Raw genomic sequence first — 9,756 nt, forward strand, 5'->3', positions numbered from 1 at the left:
TTTGTGTGAGGTTTTCTCCACCTACGTGTCCGTGTGGGTACATATTGTAACGATCCGACCCTCTTGGCCCATTTGGCGGCCCATTTGGCGACCCTCGAGTCGTCGACCGTCGGCCCTTATGTCGTCGGCCCATTTGGCGACCTCTCATGTCGTCGACCGACGACCCTTGGCCGTGTCGTTAATCACTAGGACTTTCCACATTTCCTCAGAGTTCGAACTCACCTCCTTAAGTATTAGAGTTTACGATCTCGGCAGCCAATGAGATCATCTCATGGCTACCGTGATTCATAAACCCAATACTTAAGCCCGAGGTTTAGAGTTCAACCGGGAGGCAAAACCACCGCCGTGGTGGAATCTGAGTAACGACGTCGGTCGACGACATAGAGGTCGGCAAATGGGCCGATGATATTCTGTTAATTCCGTGCAGCAACGATTCCTTTATTGTAACGACCACCCTCGGCCCATTTGACGACCCTTGGGTCGTCGACCGTCGGCCCCTATGTCGTCGGCCCATTTGGCGACCTCTCATGTCGCCGACCGACGACCCTTTGGCCGTCCCGTTACTCACTAGACTTTCCACCTGGATTTTGCCTCAGGTTCGAACTCCCTCCGGGCTTATAGTTTATGAATCTAGCCAATGAGATCATCTCATTGGTCAGTGATTCATAAACCCAATACTTAAGCCCTGAGGTTTAGAGTCTCCGGGAGGCAAAAACCACCGCCAGGTGAAAACTCTCGACGAGAGGTCGCCAACCGACATAGGTCGCGGGCCCAAGAGGCCAAAAAAAGGGCCGAGTCGTTATAATAAAAAGGCGCCTTTTTATTGTAACGACCCGGCCCTCTTGGCCCATTTGGCCTCTTGGGCGGCCCTTGTGGCGGCCCAACTGGTGACCCTTATGTCGTCGCCCCATTTGGCGACCTCTCATGTCGTCGACCGACGACCCTTTGGCCGTGCCGTTACTCAGTACCAACTGTAACAACTCACCCTTCTTACTTCTACTCTCTAAGGGCGAATGTTACCTAACTACAACTCTCTATCTAATGTCACTGACGCTATTATTAGCAATACTTAGATTTATCACGGTTCAGAGGAATTCCTACCGAAAAATTTTGACAGAATCTCTCCTGTACCGGTGACCAAATCTATAATACACAAGATATATACGCAGCCACATGCGACTGGAACACATTTTATTCACAACCTCGCAGTAATAAATTTATACTATAACCAAAAGACTAGACTAGCAACAAGAACTAAACACAACTCCCAGAATAGGACATAAATAAGCTACAATACGAATCAAACTCAATCACAATCACATAAACTTCATAACAGTATTTAAAGAAAAGAACTAAAGCATAAACTCTATTCATTAGGTCTTGCAAGCTTGCTAGCACTCTCTGGATCTCTCCATAGTCCAATCACCACACACATTCATCATCACCACCACCCTGTCGCCTCCCTTTATATCTTAGCTTTTCCTTTATCTGCAGTAGGAGGAAAGAAAAAAAGATCTATAAGCGAAAACACTTAGTAAGTACTAATCTATCTCACAAAAACTCGAAGCGCATAAAAGAAATGCAATAATACTGAAACTGAAATGCTAAAGCAAATCTGCATGTGCTCATGGTATACAGAAAATGAAACTGAATACTAAACATGCTCACTATCTAATAGGATAATAAGAAAAGAACACTGTAAGCTTAGAATTAAAGAAACTAACTTTTTATTTATTCTAAGCATAAAACTTATTATATTTTCTTATATCCTTGTAATAGAAATTAATCTTTTAATTTCTATCTTTTACTTTCTTCTTCTTTCTTTCTTTTACTTAACTTTTCTTTTCTTCTTTGGTTTTCTTTTCTTTGATTTTCTTCTCTTTGGGCCCAGGCTTAGTACCATCTCATGCGCGTTCCCTAATAGGTTGGGGTTGCGAGCCACCAATCCTAAAAGAGCAGACCTCGGTCTACCAGGGCCAAGACCTCGGAAATGGTCACCTGGATTTGTTTAACGACAAGCTCTTGGATGTCGAGTACTAGCCTCTTGCTTTACTTACTTGTTATCTTTCTTATTCTGATATTAAAAATGCCCTGGCATTTAATTAAGCTTTAGTGTTCTTTTAATCCTAAACTACTTCCAGAAAAATGGTTTCAGGAATTCTAAAACATGGTAGTAGCATGGGAGTAAACTAATTCCAATCATACTGTAAATATCGGCAAAGAATGCTACTTTAGTGATTCCAATCATGCTGTAAATATAGGCAAAGAATGCTACTTTAGTGATTCCAATCATGCTGTAAATATAGGCAAAGAATGTTGTTGGAGCAATCCCAATGGTCCGTGCGACCATGTGTTTTGGTGTTTGGGCAAAGGGTTTAAGTTAGGTTCACCCTTGTATTTGATATGTGTATTTGAGTTGTGCAGGTTTGCAGGATACACATGTGACTCAGGTTGATGGCTTCGGGTCTGGTGAAGGATGGAGCATCTGAGGGACCATGGACAAGGCAGCGAGGACAAGGGCCGAGGGAAGCGACTTCGAGGCATAGGCGAAGGATGGCATTGGGGACGAGCCGCGGGCTTGCATGCATCTGAGGGACGAGAGCCAAAGGAAGTAGGCTTGAAGGTAAAAGGTCAAAGCTGCAAAGGAAGCATCAAGTGAGTCATAAGGGTGAGGGTACGAGTGCACGAGAGATTGTACTCGGAGTAAAATCCTAGTTTTAGGGTTTTACCGTAGCGCATCAGAAGGCCATAGCGATCGTAGCGCCATCGTAGCAAGATCGTAGCATCGCATGTTTTAGCAGCCGATCGCACCGATCGGCAAATGGTCGAATGTGTGGAATCGAGCCGTTGGGATGTAGCGGTCGAATTTCCAGAGGGCGCCGATCGCATGTTTTAGCAATGATCGGTAGGCGGGTTTTCCAACCCGTGGCCTATAAAACCAAAGCTTGGGAGCTTGGTTTAAGTTGACGAAATAGAGGTGGTTAATCTCTATTAGTAGTCTACTTGTGCCCTAGCGTCAAAAGAGCTCTTGTGAGGGTTGTGGTGAGGTTTCTCCACCCACAAGGAGGTTTGAGCTAGCCGGAAGTTTTCCGGGGAGTAATCCACCGAAGGATCGGGATCGTCCACCTTACGGACACGCCGTGGAGTAGGAGCTTTATCTCCGAACCACGTAAATGATCGTGTAGCTTGGTTTGAATTCTTTCCTTTAGTATTTAGCTTTCTACTTATTTTGTTTGCATTTCCGCTTGCGCACTAACGTTGTAGAAAGAAGCGAGTATTTGGGGGCGCCGTCTATCCAACCCCCCTTCAAGCCGGTCGTCCGATCACCAACAAATGCTACTTTAGTGATTCCAATCATGCTGTAAATAAAGCAAAAAGGAAGCTAATTCTAGACTTTTTAGCATGCTGCAATAAAAGTAAAAGAATGCAACTTTATGCTTCTTATCATGTTGTAGAAACCCTAAATCCATTTGCTGGAATTTATGGCAGCAATTAGGCCTACACGAATACTACATTTAAGGCTGTAGGCATGCTAAAGAGACAACTATAAGCTGAAATTAAAGCTGTCCAATTTAACCAGGAGTTCGAAATAGAGTTTCCATGTAAGAAATGCTCAAAATCTACTTGGTATAAAAACAAACAGCATTGGCAGAATATGCTATCACCTAACTGTATCAGGAAAATTACAGCATAAGCAAGAAATGATGTAACCTGCTCTAATCTGTATGGTATAAAGAACAAACAGCATTGGCAGAATATGCTATCCAAACAAACTAAACCTAATCATTCATATTCTTCCTTTAGGTCTCACGGCAGAAAGTTAAAAGGACCCAAAAATCTCTACAACATGCCTCGAGTTCAAAATGAACAAAGAACCCAATTTCTCAATATTAACGTGCTGTGCTCGTATAAAGGAGAGGTCAAACTTGCTCTGCCGCCACATCCTAAGGTCTAGGGTTCATGCTAGGCCTCGAAAGCAAAGGAAGAATCAAAAAGGAAACCCGAAACAACTCCTACCGCAGGTGAGTAGTACTTACCCTTGCTTGTATGACTTACAACCGAAGGAGAGGCCTCTAGGGTTTCGGCTAGCTTCAAATCTCGGCGTTCCTTTGTGTCCGCGTGCTCCCTTTGACGAGAGAAGCTCGGGTCCAAGCGGAGCTCACGGCAGTGTCCTTGTCCGACCGTCGGAGGCGAAGCCTGAGCGGCGGCTGCGATTTCGCCCGAGAGGAAGCCGACGCCGCGGGAGAGGAAGGGATCGCGAGATTAGGTCACGGGAAAATAATTCCCTTCTCCCCTTAACTTATCCCTTTTATAACCTAGGTTTAACTTTGCCCTTTACTATGACTCATATATATCCGCTTCATACTTATTAACAAACCGCGCGTAGCCCAGTTGGTTGGCTGTGCCCGATTAGGTCGGGTTCGGCCGGAGGTCTTGGGTTCGAGTCTCACCTTCAACGGTTTTTGTCACAACTTCTTTTCTTTTTGTAACCCTACCAAACGACCTCCAAAAATTACGTAAAAATACTCTAAAAATTCCTAAAAATCTCTAGAATATTTTAAAAGTATTTCCAAATATTTTTATGGGCTTTTAGAACTTGAAATAGGGAAAATCGGGTCGTTACAATCCCTCTTACCTTATAAAAAGTTCGTCCCCGAACTTAGAATAGCTCTGGATACTTTTGTCTCATGCTGTCCTCCCGCTCCCAAGTGACTTCCTCGTGCTTCTGATTCTGCCAAACGACCTTCACTAGTGGTACTTCTTTGTTTCTCAGTCTCTTAACTGCTCTGTCCACTATCTGTGTAGGTCTGCTCTCATAACTAAGATCCTCTTGAATCTGCACTAACTGAGGTTGAATCACTTGGCTCGGGTCATGGAGACACTTCTTTAGCATAGAGACATGAAACACATTGTGTATTGCTGACATGTCTTGTGGTAAGTTCAGCCTGTAAGCTACTTTTCCAATCCTCTCTATGATCAGGTAAGGTCCTACGTAGCGAGGACTTAATTTGCCTTCTTGCCAAATCTCATCACTCCCTTCATAGGAGCAACCTTGAGGAAAACTGAATCTCCTACTTGGAATTCCAATGGCCTTACCAAGATATCAAGATAACTCTTCCGTCGCTTCTCCTCCTCCGATTTTCGGATTGCTTGAGTAGTCTCGTCTATCACCTCCGTCTCAATGCCCAACTCGCTTCCATCTCTTTCTCTCTCCCGCTTGCCAAGATATGGGTGATCCGGATTTCCTGCCATATAGTGCCTTATAAGGTGCCATCTTGATGGTGGCCTGATAGCTATTGTTGTAAGCGAATTCGGCTAAGCACAAATACTTGCACCAACTTCCTTTGAAATCTAGCGCACAAGCTCTGAGCATGTCTTCTAAAATATGATTCACTCGCTCTGCCCATCCATCAATCTGATGGAAAGGCTGTCTGAACTTGAGTTTGGTGCCTAGTGCATTCTACGCACTCCCAAAAGTGTGAGGTGAAGTGCCCATCTCTATCAGAAATGATAGATTTAGGAACTCCATGAAGTCGACTATCTCTTTAACATATAGCTGGCTAATCGCTCTATGGAGTGGGACACCTTGATGGCTAGGAAGTGAGCAGACTTGGTCAATCGGTCTACTATTACCCATATCGCATCATATCCATTGGTGGTTCTTGGAAGACATGTTATGAAGTCCATGGAAATGTCTTCCCATTTCCATTCTGGTATTGGAAGAGGCTGAAGAACTCCTCCTGGTCTCTGGTGTTCTGCTTTGACTCTCTGGCATGTCAAGCAGGTACTGACATATTTAGCAACGTCTCTCTTGAGTCCTGACCACCAAAACCTCTGTTTCACATCTTGGTACGTCTTGGGAGAACCAGGATGCATGGAGTATGGGGTGCTATGAGCTTCTTCTAAAATCTTCTTTCTCAGTTCTTCATCATTGGGCACGCAAATGCGACTCCCGATAAAGAATTCCGCTATCCGTCACTCTAAACTCTGAGTTGTCTTCTTTCTGTATCCCCTGCTTGATCTTCTGGATGTCCGGATCTTCACTTTGCTTTCTCTGTATCTCCACAAGCAGTGTAGACTCTAAGGTCAATGCAGAGAGCTGTCCTTCGATAATTTCAAGCCCAAAATCTGACAACTCCTTCTGCAGTGGCAGGGCTAGTGATGATAAAGACATCAGTGATGCACTAGATTTTCTGCTGAGTGCATCTGCCACTTTGTTAGCTTTGCCTGGGTGGTAGAGAATTTCACAGTCGTAATCTTTGACCAACTCCAGCCACCTACGCTGTCTCATGTTTAAGTCCTTCTGAGTGAAGAAGTACTTAAGACTCTGATGATCTGTGAAAATTCTACACTGGACTCCATACAAATAATGTCGCCAGAGTTTAAGTGCAAAAACTACAGCTGCCAGCTCGAGATCATGAGTAGGGTAGTTCTTCTCATAGTCTTTGAGTTGTCTGGAAGCATAAGCTATGACTTTTCCTTCTTGCATGAGTACAGCTCCTAAACCCATCTTGGAAGCATCACTGTAGATGTCGAAACTCTTGTCACTCTGTGGGACTGTCAGAATGGGAGCACTGATCAATCTCTTCTTTAGCTCTTGGAAGCTCTGCTCACATTTATCTGACCATTCGAATCTCTTGTTCTTTCTGGTGAGGGTTGTTAGTGGAGAAGCTATCCTGGAAAAATCCTCCACGAACTTCCTGTAGTACCCTGCTAAACCAAGGAAACTTCTGATCTCCGACGTTCTTGGGTCTACTCCTTGTTGACCGCTTCCACTTTACGGATCCACTTGAATGCCTTCCTTAGAAATTATGTGACCTAAAAACGCCACCGGATTTAAAACTCGCACTTAGAGAATTTAGCATAAAGTTGTTAAGAGTCCGTAGTACTATCCTCAAGTGCGTGTCATGCTCCTCCGAAGTTCTAGACCAGAATGTCATCGATGAATACAATGACAAATTTGTCAAGATATTCTCTGAACACTGCTCATTAAGTCCATGAAGACCGCAGGTGCATTGGTCATTCCAAAAGGCATAACTACAAACTCGTAGTGTCCATATTCGTCCTCAACGCCGCTCGGTATATCTCTTCTTTCACCTTCACCGATGATACCCAGAGCGCAGTTCATCTTTGAGAACACTTGTTCTCTTAATCGATCAAATAAATCATCGATCCCGAGGAGGTACTTGTTCTTGATTGTCACTTGATTTAGAGCTCTATAATCTATGCACATCCGCATAGATCCGTCTTTCTTCTTGACGAACAACACGGAGCTCCCATGGTGAATGACTAGGCGGATGAAGCCTTTGTCAAGTAGCTCCTGAAGTTCTTTCAGTTCTGCTGGAGACATGCAGATGGAGCTTTTGAAATTGGACCTGTTCCAGAACCGGTTCAATCTCAAACTCCACTCTCCGTTGGGAGGTAGTCCGTAGTTCTTCCGGGAATACCGGATACTCATGCATCACCCGAACTTCCTCCCGCTGGGTCTTTCTTGTTCTTCCAGACACAATGTAAGAAGAAACCAAAGACACCCTTTAGCTAACATCCGGTGAGCTGTGAGAGAAGAAAGGAACTTCGGGTCTTTGGCACTCCTGTGAACTCAAAAGTTGGCTCACCTTCGGACTAAAAATTACTTTCTTTCTGCGGCAGTACTTGATGAGGAAATCCATACCAAAAATGATATCGAAATCCTGCATGGCGAGAACTATCAGATTTACATATAGCTCTCGGTCTGTAATTCTGACCAGTACGGCTCGGAGCCACTGATTGGATTCCATGACTTCCCCAGAAGGTAGGGTCGTCAGGAACTTGGAATTCGTACTCTGTAGGCACCTGTAAACTACTGGCAAAAGGTATCGATACAAAATAATGGGTCACCCCAGTGTCAAATAGTACAGTATGGAAAATAACTACTTGACCTGTTACGACCGTGGAGGCACTAGCAGCTTCTTCTTTGGTGAGGAGAATACTCGCACCATCAAAGGCCGGAACTGGTGGAGCTTCTAACCTTCCTCGACTGATATAGGGTCCCTCAAATGCTGCTTCCATATGGTGCAACTGTGCAGGCTGGCCTCCATATTGCAATGGTTGTGGCCGAGGTACTTTGAATTTGTTAGGACACTCTTTAGCCATGTGTCCCTCCTGACCACAGGAGTAACCTCCAGATTTACCCAAAAGGCGGGCTCCTGGGTGTATTCTCCCACATTTGGGACGTGGAGGAACTTGGTCTCGCTTGTTTGCCGGTCCTCCTTCCGCCACCTCCTGTGTTCCACCGCTTCTTTTACCTTTGCCTTTCCAGCCTGGCTACTTGACTACTTCGGCTTCCTCACTGTCTTGTCCTCTGTCTTCACCGACTGATGTTGTGTTCACTGTGCTTTGATGTTGTTCATGTAATGTTCAGCGATTAATGCTCTCGATCAATTCTTCGCCACTGGGGCCGATGAGCTCCACCGCTCACATTCGCTATCTCGTGGTCTCAAGATTTCGAGCATCACCGACTCGCTCCTTCTCAGACTCACTAGCTCGACAGAGACGAGTTAGCCTTGAACTTGGTCGCTTCTTCCACCGACAAGTCACCTTGTTTGAACTCTATAAACTCCTCGTAATGCTTGTTGGTAACTGCGGTGGAAGAACTCTTCATAGAACTCGACTGGAAATCTGCTCATCCGATCACCGCTCTCTTGGTCTTTATCTTCTCCCACCACATGCGAGCATCTCCGGACAGAAGCGCACTTGACCTTCTCGACTTCCACCAAGAAGCTCCATAGTGCTCTATAGTGTTTTAAACCAAGCCTGGCATCCTGTGGCTCACCAGAAGCTCTCGGTTTCAGCTAGCCACCTTGTATAAGGTAAGCTCGTCTCGGGTGCCGTGGACTTCCCCGAGTAGGTGGAGTCTCAATTGTCACCGCATCATCTCACTTGGTTACTGTGATTCATAAACTCTACTACTTAGCCCGGAGGTTTAGAGTTCGAATCCTGGGGGCAAAATCAACGCCAGGTGGAAAGTCCTAGTGAGTAACTGCACGGCCAAGGGTCATGGTCGACGACATGAGAGGTCGCCAAATGGGCCGACGACATAAGGGTCGCCAGTTAGGCGCCAGAAGTGAGTAACGACACGGCCAAGGGGCATCGGTCGACGACATAGAGGTCGCCAAATGGGCCACCCAAAGGGTCGGTCACAATAAAAGGCGCTTTATTAGAATGACCGTTCATTACGGAAACGTCGACGTCGGCCGTCGTTTACGATTCATAATGTCGATCGACGATTTGGTTCAGAACTTTCCAGATTTTTCTCAGGATGTTTCAGATTCATCTTCTGTGCTTGCATTAGAGTTTATGATCTCGCAACCAAGTGAGATGATCTCACTTGGTTACCATGATTCATAAACTGTAATACTTAAGCCTGGAGGTTTAGAGTTCGAATCCTGGGGGAGGCAAAAATCCACTGCCAGGGGTGGAAAGTCCTAGTGAGTAACGACACGGCCAAGGGTCGTCGGTCGACGACATGAGAGGTCGCCAAATGGGCCGACGACATAAGGGCCGACGGTCGACGACCCGAGGGTCGCCAAATGGGCCGCCAAATGGGCCAAGAGGGCCGGGTCGTTACACATATAGAGGTTGTCTACTTTGACAACTTGAGATCCGGCAACTCCTTGGACGAGCGGGAACGCGAAAGGGCTCGCTTCAAAGGTATAACTCTCATCTAGTGTAGATCTAAAGTTTTTACAAACTCGTACAAGAAAAAAGGTTTTTCGA

This window comes from Zingiber officinale, chromosome 1B (assembly GCF_018446385.1).
Source record: "Zingiber officinale cultivar Zhangliang chromosome 1B, Zo_v1.1, whole genome shotgun sequence".
NCBI classification, from domain to species: domain Eukaryota; kingdom Viridiplantae; phylum Streptophyta; class Magnoliopsida; order Zingiberales; family Zingiberaceae; genus Zingiber; species Zingiber officinale.